The sequence below is a fragment of the Sarcophilus harrisii genome, chromosome 3 (genome assembly GCF_902635505.1).
Source record: "Sarcophilus harrisii chromosome 3, mSarHar1.11, whole genome shotgun sequence".
NCBI lineage: Eukaryota > Metazoa > Chordata > Mammalia > Dasyuromorphia > Dasyuridae > Sarcophilus > Sarcophilus harrisii.
Window position 1 is genome coordinate 514,944,556 of NC_045428.1, and position 15,387 is coordinate 514,959,942.

Sequence of the window (15,387 nt, forward strand, 5' to 3'; positions counted from 1 at the left end):
TTTCCTTATCTATAAAGAAATTTATATCTATATGTTTATATCTACAAAAATTTTTATTTTATCTATAAAATGGGGATAATAATAGCATATATCTTCCATGGTAGTTGTGAGGATTAGATGAGATAATAATTGTAAAATAGTTAGTACTGTGTCTGGCAACAAGGTAAGGATTGTATAAGTGTTGATTGTAATTATTTAAAGGACGGTTTAGTGGCCTAAAATACAATACCTGGAGGTATTTTTGAAGGCTTGTCATTATGACGAGGTGCAAAGGATGAAGTAAGTGAGTGGTAGTTGTGATAAGGTGTGAGAATTGGGGTGGGGAATCCCCTCTGGTTGCCTGCAGGTCCAATGCGAAAGAATTTGCAAACCGGAAATCTGTGAGGCAAAAAGGGATTTATTGGCGCTGAGAAGACTATGTCTTCACCAGTGGGCAAAAATCCTAGCAGGGCAGCTTTGCCAAGGCAGTTTAATCCTGTTTAGGATTTCTGCAAAGATTTGGGGTTCAGAGTTGTCCTTTATTAGCCATCCTATGCTTGGACTTCCATTCAAAATTGAATGAGATTGCACTCAATGTTGTCAATGCCTGGGGCTTAGATCTCTAATAGAAAAGAAATCACTCATTTTAGGAGTTTGATTTATTGGGAGTGGTCCCCGACTAATCTTCAGCTCAATAGAGGGTACGACCACATCTCTGGCCAGATAACTGGGTGTTGTCTGGAAAAGGTATGCTTTTCCTAGGGGAGAGCCTGAGACCCCAATCACGCTTCTTTTACAAATTCACCCCCGTTAATTTTATGCAGTTTGGACATTATGAGTATTTGCTATGATGGCCTCTAATGAAATGTTAATAAATGTTGAACAAACAGGTCTCTGAAGAAATGTACATAAAACATACTTTAAGTTCATTCTTCATATCCTTTTTCCCTTATGACTTTTAAAAAAACTTTATTTTTTCCCCCAAGGGGTAAAGATTTTGTTATGCTACTAATAGTTGGCTAAATTCATGGGGTTTTTTGTTTTTTTGTTTTTAGCAATTAACAAGGAGTGGAACTCACAACTAACCAGGAGGAAGATGCTATTAAAGGGAAGATGCCATGAAGTGGGAATACAACATTGACTGGCAGGATAAATTCATAGAATTTAGCAAGGATCTATAGTATGAGCAGATCTTTTTTATGAGAAATATAATCTTGGGATTTTAATATCATAACTTGATTTTCTGATTGGATATAATAGATAGGGTTTCTAGAGACATCCACCTGGGGTGGGACTGTGATCAAAAGTCCACCTGAATAAAAATACTTAAGAACAAAAGGTCCACTTAAGGCTGAGAACATCTCATTAGTGCCCTCTCTTGCTTACCTCAGGAGTTTTATAATCCTATCAGTGCTTCAGGCTTTTTCTGCTTACATCTTGCTACTAAGATTTGATCATTTCTCCTATTAAGCAAATGGGACCCACTGGAGAAAGAAATGGTAAACCATTCTATTATCTTTGCCAAGAAAACCCCATGAACAGTATTGTCCAGGCAGTCATGAAGAGTTGAAAACAATAACCACTAGCACCACAATTTTCTTTGCAGCCTGAAGCAATTTCCCAGTTTTTCTTGTTTCCTTGTAAAATCTGCATTGATTGCTAAGTCTAGGTTACTTAATTATGAGCCTTCTGTATTTTTTGGTTATAATCTTGTTTTATTTATTTATTTTTTATTTTTTTATTTTTCAAAACATATGCATAGATAATTCTGCAACATTAGCCTTTGAAAAACCTTGTGTTCCAGTTCCCCCCCTTCTCCAACCCCTCTTCCCTAGATGGCAAGTAGTCCAATATATGTTAAAAATGGTAGAAATCTATGTTAAATTCAGTATATGTACACATATTTATGCAATTATCTTGCTGTACAAGAAAAATCAAAACAAACAAGAAAAGAAAATGATGAAGAAAATAAAATGCAAACAACAGAAAAAAGAGTGAGAATACTATATTGTGAACCACACTCAGTTCCCACAGTGATTTCTCTGGGTGTAGTGGCTCTTTTGTTCACAAAACCATTGGAACTGATCTGAATCATCTCATTCTTGAAGAGAGCCATGTCCATCAGAATTGATCATCCTATAATATTGTATTCCTGAATAAATTTTATCATCTATGAAATGAGGGATTGAATTAGACTATTTTTATGAGCCTTGCCAGCTCTAATATTCTATGTGACTATAAGTCTTCTGTGTCAGAATGTGTTAAAAGTTGTCTGGGTTCTGGGATATAAGAGTGGCCAAGAATTAGGTGAGAATGAGAGAGATAAAATCAGTAAAAGGGGCATCCTATGCAATGTCTTCTGAGTACTTTCTTATTTTCTCAGGTAGAAAGGGGTTTCAGAATGATGATGGTACCAGAAAGAACATCATTCCTCTATGTGTAGTTGTCAGGGTTAGCTGGCACCGGAAAGAGAGATAAAGAAGATGCTCTTTGGGGAAGGGACTTCTGGTTTTAATTGTGAAAATTGTTAAGGCTCAATGTGAGGCTCAATGCTTCATAGGGAGACCAAAATTTCATCTAGTGCTCCTGTATCTATGGTACTTTCATATTCAGATGAAGCCTTTTAATGTCTTCACTTGTCTTGGGTTAGTTTGTAATGCCTGTGATGGTGGTATCAGTGTGTGTCAGTAAGAAAGGCTAATTTTGGGTTCCAAAGGGTTGCAAATGTTAGCACTAGTACTTAGTCCATGTGTGATCTTAGCCAAATTTCATCCATTGCTCCCTTTCTTTGTCTTTATCTATAAAGGGGTGAGACTGAACAATATGATTTCCAAGGGCCCTTTCAGCCCTTTGGTATACCCTTTGTGCCCTGGTTTCCTGAGATAGAAATATTAACATTTCTTAAGCATGTTTTTAGGCTGAAGTAATCCCAATTGTTGACCCTAAAACCCCAAAATATCCTTGTTTTAGGTCCCTGTTGCTGGTTCGTTCATGATACTGTTCCTATTGGCCAAGGTCTTAGATATATATATGTATATATATTTATACCTCAGGAGTATATATTCAGAAGCATAATTGAGTTTGAATGGGAGTCCAGGGATCAGGATAACTGTCATAAGCAAAATGCAAATACAGTTGCTGACTTCTCAATCAGTTATTAAAAGATTCCTTGTATTTTGAAGGGTAACCATCATTTCCAGGAAAGGCATGGGGCAAGCAAAACACTTTCAGAGAGGATCAGTTATTATTTTAAAAAGATTTACATATCTATTTATTTGTTTATTCATATTTGCCTGTATCTGTGGGTCTAAGTATGTCCAAAGAAATCAGTGAATTTCATATTTTTCACTGCCTGTGGTACAGTTAGTTACTGCCCCAATGGAAATGATCAGCCAATCATTGACTCTGGGTAATCAAGATACTTACATTATTAGTTTTGTAGGTTATTACAACCCTCCAAGGATCAGCATGGCCAGGTGCAAAGAGATGTAATATCCAAGGTTACCCTCTGAGAGACGACTTTTTATTTTCCTACAGTTTTTGCTTGGTGTGCTAGATGGACTGCTGGATTTGAAGTTAGGAAGAACTGAGCTCAAGACTCATTTCTGTAATCAACTAGCAGTGTGATTGTGGGTAAGACACACTCTCTCTGAACTCATTTTGTCATCTGCAAAATGGGGATGGATAATAATTCAGCATGACTTCTTGCACAGGGTTGTTGTACGGTGAAATAATGTGAATTTATATGTACTTAACATGTGTATTAGAGACACATGAAGTGTTTTGTAAAACAAAGTGCTATGTAAATGTATAAATGTTAATTCTTCCTCATCCTCTTCCTCTTTTTCCTCCTCTTTTTATCATTAATGGGTGGGATCTCTGTCAGTGGAGGAGGACCCATATTGATAAAACCAGGAGAAATTATAGTTTTTCCTTGTCCACTATTGTTGCTGTTTATTTTATTTTTTTTATTTTTATTTTCTGCTTTTTAGGGCAATTGGGGTTAAGTGACTTGCTCAGGGTCACACAGCTAGGAAGTATTAAGTGTCTGAGGCCTGATTTGAACTCAGGTCCTCCTGACTTTAGGGCTGATTTTGCTGTTCATTTTGAAGGGAGAAAAAGAAGTATTTTTTTTTTACAGTCACTCCCCCCAAACTATGCAATTGGGAGGAACATAAATAGTACAATTAATTGTAGATCCTCTCCTAGTTTCTCATAAAAGATGCCTCTTGTCCTTAGGGTCACCTGGGTGGCACAGTGACTAAAATGCGAGGCTTGCAGTTAGGAAGACCCAAATTCAAATTTGACCTCAGGTGTTTACTAGCTGTGTGATCATGGGCAAATTATTTGACCTTTGTCTGCTTCAGTTTTCCTCAACTATTAAATGAGGATAATAACAATATCTACCTGACAGGGTTGTTGTGATGATCAAATAAAATGTTTTTATTTATTTAATTTTATAATACCTTTTTATTTTTGAAATACATGCAAAGCTAGTTTTCAACATTCACCTTTGCAAGACCTTGTCTTCCAAATTTTTCTCCCTCCCTCCCCTCCCCCCCCAAGACAGCAAGTAATTCAATATAGCTTGTGTGATTTTTCTAAATACATTTCCACAATTATCATCCTGTACAAGGAAAATCAGATCAAAAAGAGAAAAAAAGTGAGAAAGCAAACAATAACAAAAAAGGTGAAAATACTATGTTGTGATCTACATTCAATCCCCACAGTCCTCTTTCTAGATCCAGATGGCGCTGTCCATCACAAATCTGTCATAAGGAATTGGCCTGCATCACCTCTTTGCTGAAAAGAGTCGGGTCTATCAAAGTTCATCTTCACATCATCTTATTGTTGCTACGTACAATGTTCTCTTGGTTCTACTCACTTCCCTTAGTATAGTTCATGTAAAATTTTCCAGGCTTTTCTGAAATCATCTTGCTAATCATTTCTTATAGAACAACAATAATCTATAACATTCATATATCATAACTTATTCATTCCCCAACTGATGGGCATTCACTCAATTTCCAATTCCTTGCCACTACAAAAAGGACTGCTATAAATATTTTTGCACATGTGGGTCCCTTTCCTTTCTTTAAAATCTCTTTGGGATATAGACCCAGAAGAGACACTGCTAGATCAAAGTGTACACAATTATGAGAAAATATTTGTAAAGTACTTAACAAAGTATCTGATGTAGAGTATCGAAATGCTTATTTCCTTCTTTTATTGAATTTTAGAACTAGAAGAGATGATCTAAGCCAACCCACCAACTTAAAGATAACTTAAAGAGAAACCAACGTCTAGAGATTTGTCCAAGAAAGAATGTATAATAAACACTAATGATAACATTTAGCTATTTTCTGTGAATTGAGACTTGGATGCCAGTTCTGGCACTAACTTGCTTTGAGATCTTGGACAAAATGAAGGGGCTGTAATAAATAATCTCTAAGCTCCCGTTCCCTCTCTCTCTTCCTCCATCCCTCCCTCCTTTTCCTTCTTCCATTCCTCTCTCTCTCTCTCTCTCTTTCTCTCTCTCTCTCTCTCTCAAAACTAGTAACAGCTTTTTATTTTTTCAAATACATGCAAAGATAGTTTTTAACATTCACCCTTACAAAACCTTGTGTTCCAATTTTTCTCCCTCCTGCTCTCCCCAACTTCTAGACAGCAAGTAATCCAATATAGATTAAACACGTGCAATTCTTTTAAACATATTTCCATATTTATCATGCTGCGAAAGAAAAATCAGATCAAAAGGAAAAAAAAAAAAAACAAATGACAACAACAAAGGTGAAAATACTATGCTCTGATCCACATTCAGTCTCCATAGTTCTCTATCTGGATGCTGATGGCTTTCTCCATCACAAGTCTACTGAAATTTCCTTGAGTCATCTAAGGTCTTTTTCATCTCTTACAGTAAATGATTCTACTTTTTCCATTAGGCTTTCATTTTTCTTCTGTTCTTCCACCCCAGTATCTGAGCATCCAAACTCAAAGTTATTGCCAAATCCCTGAACTAAGTGCATCCTTTATTCCTTTATTATTTAGTCTTACTGACTTGACTTTAATAGTCTTGGTTTTCTAATATTCTAATTCAGATTAAAAGTAAACAAAGTTTGGCAGATTGAATAGAGGAGTATTACTATTTAAATTACTATTCAAGGCATGAACGATAATAACAAAGAAGAGAGTAGCACTTTTCCTTAAATCACTAATTGGTTAAAAACTGGGATGTGGCTTATAAGCTTTGTTTTTGGGGAGAGGTTAACATGTAGCAATGTAAATTTTTCTCTTTCAAAGAGATCTTATTTTAGGAGTGTGACCTACATTTTGGAAGGCCAATTTCTGGACCAATATGGTATATTTCTGTTCCATAAAGTCTTGCTCTCTTACCTCATTGTCTCTTTGCCAAGGCCAATTCTATCTTTGTAATTACACTATTTTAATTTTTTGCTGTTTTTTAAAAAAAATTCTATTTCCATTGTTGCAGACATTGTGAATATTGGTTTCCTGGTTTACTTATATGTTATTTTGCACCAGTTCACATAAGTCTTCCTATGCATCCCTGGATTCTTTACAGTCATTATTTCTTCATATCTATGTATTTTTTTCAGTGTATGGTGATTTACTTTGTTTCTTAATCTTGGCAACTAGAAAACATTGTCATAAATGTTTGGTGTATATGAGATCTTTCTTTCTGTCTTTGACTCTGAAGTAAAGATAAATTTTTATTTTCTGGAAGATTTAATTACTTAGAACATCTTGTTCTCAGAAGGAGAATGAAATATTTAAATGAGAAAGTGTTCATTAAGCACTTTGCAAGCTTTAACATGCTATAGAAATTTAGCTAGTTATTATCACTTTTCTTTCCATCCCTTTCCCTATTCATATCCTTACTTTTCTTTTTCCTTAGTAGACTATTCATTTTCCTCCATTTAAGTTCCCTCAATTTCCTCAGAGAGGAAACCAACTTGATCTTCCAATTGCTAATGCTCCTTTCCCTTCAGGATATTATACATATACTGTACCAAAATGTAGTATTTAATTATCTTGGTACGTGTGATTTTCTTTTATGGAATATAAAAGAAATTCTTCTTAGAGAAAGCAAAGATTGTCTTTTCTGTCCTTGTACTTTCAGTGTCTAGATCCTTAATAAATGTTACTTCTTACTGATCTCATCAGGCTTAACAGTTTACTTAAATAAATTACTTCCATTGCTTTTCAATTCTCTTTTTGTGGGCACGTATGAATAATATCCTTAGTTATATTGACTCCTCTGTTTTCTCTTGACATTCTGGGAATTAATCAGGGGATCTTGGGGTCCTGTTAGTGTTTGTGACTTTGAAAGTGGTCAACTGAATGGTTTCTGTAAAGAAAAAACCCAAAACATTCCTCCTCAGAATTTCTGATATTCTTGTTCCCCAATGGAAAACTTGTTAGGGAGGTGATATATATCTATATCTATCTTTTAGATTCTCTTGTGAATATTGACTTCAAGAAAAGGAGAGAAAAATGAAAAAAAGTTGATTTTAGAGTTTTCATAACATCAACATTTTTTTTTGACACACTTTCTTCTGAAGGAACAGAGAGTTTTTTTTTTAAATCTGTACTCATATTCCTTAATGTGAAACATCTGTCAATCTCTGTCATTCCCAAAAAGTGATATGATATTCAATATGACATAGATTTCCATCCTTCCTTTTCCACTTGGTATACAAATTTAGAACAATTTAAAATATTTAACTGAAGCCAAATTTATTGCAATAAAATTTTGAAGTACGGTTGGTTAATCCCTGTTCTCAATTGGAATGGAACAAATTTCTTACAGAATGGGTCCCTGAGAGTCCCTGGTTGGGCCTTCTTCAGACTGATAGAAAGGTTTCTACCTGACAGCTTACCATTTATCCTTCCTGTTTTAAGAGGTAAGTGTTAACAGCTGGGCTGGTCTTCCTTCAGGATCTCAGAAGATTGAACCGTGATTTGGTCTTTCTTATATACCAAAAGTACTCAGTTCCTCAACTGGGTTATGAGCTTCTATTTACTTTTACTCATTTCCAAAACATGACACTCATGGAGTCATAGTCCAAAATTATAATTTAATTTTTTAACCGTCTTTGGACTGGATGTGTGTGTGGGAAGCAAATAAAACATTTTTATTTGCTCACTGACTTGGAAATATGGGGGGATTTTTCAAATGGGTATTTTATCCACAAACTCAACATGGGGATGAGTGGAGATTGTCAGTCTTAGAAATTCTAAGTCAGTGTAAAACAAGAAATCACTGAATGACAAAAATCATCAGCAACAACAGAACCCAGAACAGAAAAAAAAAATACACATGTGCACATATTTTTCTATTCTAATAGAAATCTTTTCTGACTAAAATCATAAATATCAAACATCTAAGTGTATATAACATATAAAATAAAAATATAATAAGGAATATGTGAAAAATTAATTAGTATAATATGTGAGCAGTAAGCTATTTATCTACTTTTAGAAACTGCTAGTAAAATATGTCTCTAAGTAAGAGTTGTCATCATCATCATCAGTGCCTGGTATAGAGTAGATACTTACAAAATGCTTGTTGACTTGAATCATCAGTTTTGCTTTTCTTAAAGAGTTTTGCATATAGATTATTGGAATTAGCAGGGAATTCAGAAAACATCTCATCTATCCTTCCAACCCATGAAACAATCTTCTCTATAGCATCCCTTATGGGAGGTCATCTAGCATTTGTAGAATGTGTCTAGTGATGGGGAACTCAGTACCTTACAATAAAACGGATTATATTTTTAGACAATTCTACTTACTAGGGACTTCTTTCTTATGTTGAGTTGAAATGTTCCTATTAATGAATACTTTGGGACAAGAGGGTGGTGCAATGGATAGAGCATCAAGACTGGAATCAAGAAAATACATCTTTCTGAGTTAAAAAATCTGATCTCAGTCACTTAGCTATGTGACCTTGGATTTTGTAAATCACTTAATTGTTGGCCCTAGTTTCCTCATTTGTAGTCATGGTAACCCTAGAAAAAAATAGCAATATAAAATGTCCTCCGTTCTAAGAGTTCCCTTTCACATCTGCAATGACAATAATAAAAAAAAAAGAATGAGAGAGACAAAGAGTACAAAGAATGGCACGGTTTTTATACTGTCTGTAATTGTTTATGGTAAATTTTATTAAATTAAATGTGAGCTTTTTATGATTGAAAAGATGGTGTACTACTGGGGAAACTAAACCATAATCACATTTATATTCTTTCTTTATACAAATTTGAAGCTAAATGGAAGGCAAGTAATGGCTTTAGTGTACTTGCTTTCACTATGCACTGAAGGGTATCATGAGACATCATTGCATAGGATACCTGACCATCTCACCAAGTAGTCCTCATTACGTACATAGGCAAGGAAGCCACTATGAAAATAATTGCAATGGACATACCTCTATCTATTGCAGAGGATGAAGAAATAAAGGAATTCTATAAAGACCTAGACCAGGTTCTTGAATTGAAGTCAAAGTATAGGTCTTGATTCTCGGTGATTTTCATATGAAGATGGGGATACAGGGAAATGTTGTAAAAATATTCTGCAAAATAAGATTTGCCCATTAAGATATGAAAGAAAGAAGACTTCTCAGGACACTTGGTCTTATAGGTAATGAATATTTTCTTTAAGAAGAGAACCAGAAGGTGATGGACATGGTAAGTATTGACCAGCACTGCAAAAAATGATGAGATCTTAGGAAATGATTGTTTTGTGATAGAGGAATCATTTCAAGATTGAAATATGCAACCAGCTTATCAATCTGTCAAAAGAAAGGTCAAAATCAGAACTATATAAGAAGAAAACATATTTGAGAGCCACAGAGAATACAATATCTACTGTGTGGACTATTTATTGATTGAATTTTATTTAAAGACTTTCTTCCAACAAGTTCTCTCACTTGAATACTATAAAAATGTAAGAGGATACCTGGAGAGATTTTTAAAAAATAAACATACATTTGTTTAATGATAATGAAAAAAGCGGGGCAGAGCACCAGCCCTGAAGTCAGGAGGACCCGAGTTCAAATCTGATCTCAGACACTTAACACTTCCTAGTTATGTGACTCTGGGCAAGTCATTTAACCCCAATTGCCTCAGCAGGGAAAAAAAAAATGAATTTTTCTTCTCTAAAGATCTTAGGAAAGATGTCCTTTATGAACTCCAAATGGAAGAAGGAATCTCTAATTGTACTGGGATTCTCTAGATTCTTTTGATTGCAGATGATATTAGACTGATTGCACTAAAACTTGGAACACTGTAGACCCTTCTCTATGGAGTTGGTGGTAATTATTATTTTTTTTTAAAGAGCATACTATCCAGACTATGATATAGTTTCATGGACAATTCATTGAGTTAGTCAACATGTATGGAAGTGTGGGCAAGTATGTGTGCAGTCACATGCACATTTGTTGTTGTTCATCCTTTGTTCTCAAAGAACTCCAATGACATCAGGAGGTTGATATATTGAATTGTAAATGAATTGGATTTAAGCAAGGCAGGGTTCTACAAAGTCATCAGCTTCACTCTCTTTTCCAGTGTCATCAGAATCCAATGGCAAGACATAGGTCAGGATAATTGATGATGGTCTCAGATGCAGTGTGAAACCTTGACCTTTTTAAGCTAAAGTCTTTCTTGGTTCTCAATTTGTCTGAGGAAATACCCATTTAATAATTAAAGGGAGGTAAGAATTCACACATAAGTATAACTTGGATAAACATTGTAGCTGTGGGAAATGAGTTTGCCTCAAGATTGAAGAGACAGAGAGCATACTGTGTCATATTTAGGAAATTGTGTGCAGTTCTTTTAATTATCGCACTATTCAATTTGAACATCTTTTTAATATTGAACATATTCTTCTGATGATCCCATGTGAGTGTATGATGCCCCATAATATAAAAAAAAATAAATTCCAAGTAACTTTGAAGTAAGTCTGTTACCAGCCACAACTTGTATGCAAGAGGTTGTATAAAAGATATTGAGGATGTGCATGACCAGAAAAAGAGATGGAGGGACCCTGTAATCAGTATGAGGATATTCAGACAGTACATCAAATGATGGACTGACACTCAGTACCATTATTAAAATTCCAGAGGAAGGCATCCTTCAAATTGGGAAGATCTTCTGAAGGATTTATGGAATGATATGGATGAAAAAAAAATCACACATGATGGCTTGGATGGATTACTATTTATACTGGTGGAAAGGAGTACATAAATTAATGAATTAATGGATATCAAAGTAAGTGTGCTTATGTTAATTTATTAAAGGAAGACATTAACTTTTCTGACACAATAAATACTTGTAAATTGATTACTATTGTACTGTCATTTAGTTTTTTTTTCCCAGTTGTGTCTGTCTCTTTATGACTCCTTTAGGATTTTGTTGGCAAGAATAATGAAGTGGTTTTCCTTTTTCTTCTCCAGCTCATTTTATAGATGAGGAAACTAAAACAAAGAGGGTTGAAGTGATTTGTCCAAGATCACACAGCTAGTAAGTGTTTATGGTTAGATTTGAACTCAAGTCTTCTTAACTTCAGACCTGATGCTCTATTCCCTATACCACATAATCACTCTAGTTCATATTAAACTCAAAGTCAGCTAAAACCTATAATTCTTTAACATATGGAATGTTAAATATCTCCCACAGTATATCTGGACAGTTAATTTTTGGAACTTAAATGTTGCTGGGGATTTTTAAATGAGTTAGCTCATCCTTTTAGCTTATTTTAAATTTAATTGTTTTTTAGACTGGATCTCCTGATCTTATTCAGGTTAGACATGCAGTGTCTGCTCATGGGCCCAATATCATTATTGATTATCAGGGAAACTTGGAACTTCTCTGTTTCTGACATGATCCAAGGTGATGTGGACTTCTGCAAGGTTTAATGTAGATATCTGATCTGCTTTAACCCTCTTGCAACTCAAAGCTTCCAAGTGCAAGCTATCTACCAGGTTTTAGACTTCCCTAGTAGCAGGAATTACAGGTATATACCACCCTGATAACCCATTTTAGCATGTTGAAGTATTTATGATTTTATATCTGTCATTATGATCCTAAGTATTAGGTATCTTTCAAAATCTTATATCATTCACACATTTGGTAACCCAGGAAAGTTGAATAATTTCTCTTGACCTTAGTTTCTTCATATGTGAAATAGGACTAATAATAATATCTACTTTACACTGTCGTGAACCATCATCTACTCTCATTCTTACTACAGGATAAACTTTAAAGCACTATATAAATTGTATCTACTTATTGTTATTATTCTTTCACTCAGATTATTGATACAAATGTTAATGCGTAGGCAAAGGCAGAACATTTAATTACCTAAGTAGAGATCTATCTCCCTTTGAATCGATATTAATCTGTTAAATGAAAACTCTATTGGAATATTCAACCAATTTCAAATTAGCCTGATATCTCTACATCTGGCCTATGAAGATATTGTAAAAGAAATTGTGAAACTTTATTATTCAGATTATTCTGGATTTTATATATTATTATTTGTCTAGAGACCATGATTTCTGGTATTTTGGGGACTTGAGTGGTTTCATGCTATAGGGAATATTGATAACAATATCTGATATTTATATAGCATGTGAAGATTTGCAAAATATTTTTTCTACATTATCTGTTTTATTTCCATGATCTCTTTTGAATTTCACAGAATCCAATCAGGTTGGCATTATATAGACTCTTTACCTTTTCTAAATGGGAAAAAAGAAATTTAGAGAGGTTAAGTGATTTGTCCTTGTTTTCATAGCTAAGGTAGGTAGTATCCCTAAATCTTCCTGATTGCAAGGACTGCCTCAACATCATTTGTTGATCCCTGGCAAATTCTGGTTGGGGAAAGCAAACTATTGTTTCTTGGCTGGGTAGATGAAAAAGTGACTACTACTAGATTTTTATTGGCTTCCCCATGATCAATGGGGATATATATCTTAAATGTTGAGATTTTCAAAGTGAACAATTCTATCTTATCAAACATATAAATTTTTCATGTCTTCTTAAATGCTAAATTCTGATCTTCCCAGTGATATTTGACATGACTCTTCAGTTTCTGTCTGTGTCATTTTCAACTTCTTTCTTCAGACAGATGTAGATTTTGATATGTTGTGGTCACCTTGGTGCTTCTGAAAGACATTTATTCTAAAGTTGTAAATTGATTACTATTGTACTGTCATTCAGTACAATTTTGAAATTGACAGAGACCTTAGAGCTTGTCTTCTTTTGTACAGGATGGGAAACTGAGTCCCTGGGAAATCATAACACTAAATATTTATAGTTAAATCATCAGAAGCTTTTAAATTTAATTCTCATTTTATAGATGAGGAATCTTAGGGAATTTAAGTGAATTATCCAAGGTTACAAACGGGGTAGACATCAGAGAAAGATTTAATCATTTAAGTTCTCTGACTACAGTCATTGTTCTCTCTACTGCACCACACTGCCTCCCTGTGAACTATCTTCTCTAAGATCACAAGATACCAAGTAGTTGAGCCTGGATTTGAACCAAGATCCTTCACTTGAGTGTCTTTGTATTTGAGCTTTGTTTTTTCTTGGTGGGAAAGAACACTGTACTCTGATTCACTATTTTTAAGGTTTCTTATAACCCATTTGTATACAGATACCAATTTCACAATGAACACATAAATGCTCATTGGGTTTCAAATGGGTTTCTTTGCATTCATTCAAATTGATAGCAAAAAGGAAGTCAAAGAAAGTATGCATATAAGAATTTTAAGCTAAACCAGAGCTTCCTAAAACTATGGGTTATGACCCCATATGGATATGCATTACTAAATATAGGGGTTATAAAATTATGATTTATAATCAATAAATATTTGACTTGTATACTTATTTTATATATCTATATACTCAGGGTCACATAAAAATTTCTCTGGTGAAAAGGGGCTGTGAGAGTGGTACAAGTTTAAGAAGTCCTGAGATAGACAATAGAGAGTGAAAGAGTTCTCCCATTGGGAGTAATGTATGTCTGCTCAATGGATACACACATACACATATATATACACACAGAGAGACAGACAAAAACACAGTGAGGCAGATAGACATACACACACACCCATCTAGACAGAGAGACAGAGATAGAGAGAGACAGAGAGTGAGAGTGTATCCAAGATGTCATCCAAGGGAAAATTCTCAAAATATCTAGTGGAGCAAGCTGGAGACAGGGACATGATGGAGACTGCCAGATCCTCTCATGTTATCTTCTGTCCAAAATCTTTTTCTCCTTTCAACCTGAAGTAGAGTTGACATTGTTCACCTCTCTCAAAACTTGAATCCAGAAGAACCCAAAGAGACTAAAAAACATGAATCTCTTCCCTCAAATTCTCCAGGTCTGTCTCTACCTTCACACAAGCATGAAACATTAATCTCTACCAATGAGAAGAGAGTTTTGTACCAATGTGCTTTGGAGTTCATATTATACCTATAAAGTCAGTGCTCAGTAGCCAGCACGGGAGACAGATGTAATGAGGAAGCAGAGCAGGTATGAAAGTCTATATAATGATGATATGTATAAGGCATTGCTTGACTAATCAAAACTGGGAATATGTAGCTTTATGAGAAAACAGTGGAGTAGGAGCCATTATCTCTAAATATTTTAAGGGCTGTCATGTGAAAGAAAAATTAAACTTAATCCATAGGATTTCAGACAGTAAGTAGAATTGCAGGAGTAAAGGGCAGGAATTACAAGAAAATAGATTTACATTTAATTTCTTATTACTTAGAGCAATCTGAAAGTAGACTAGAAGGGAGGAAAGAGTGGGCTTTGTATCACAATATATTCAAGTAAAGGCTGGATGACCATTTGTCTAAGATGTTGCAAAATTTGAATTCATGCCTTGGTTTAGACTTGATGATTCTTTGAAATCTATGGTTTTAGTTTTCAGTTAGGTTCATCATTTGTATGGACTTTACTGGGTTCAAATGTTCTGGTATTTCTTTGTCTTTTCTTTTCTTTTCCCGAATTGAAGACTGTTTCCATAATTTCTCAGTGAGTTCAGTTTAATCTCAGCATGAGTATCTAGACTAAGAATATTCAGTTTAATCTATATTTGGGTTTATTCCATATTCAATTAACTATATAACAGCTCGGGTATCCTAGTGGAAGGATAAATACAGACTGAATTAAAATACATTTAAATGCAGTCATAGAATCATAAAATTATAGAATTTTGGAGTACAACCTTAAAGTTTTATAGATGCTTGTCTAAAATCATAAAACAAGTCAGTGGCAGAACCAAGACTAGAACTTAGTTCTTAATTGATAACCTTTTCTGATAGACCATAATCCCTTTATAATTTTAGACATGAAGGAAACTTTAGGAATCTTCAT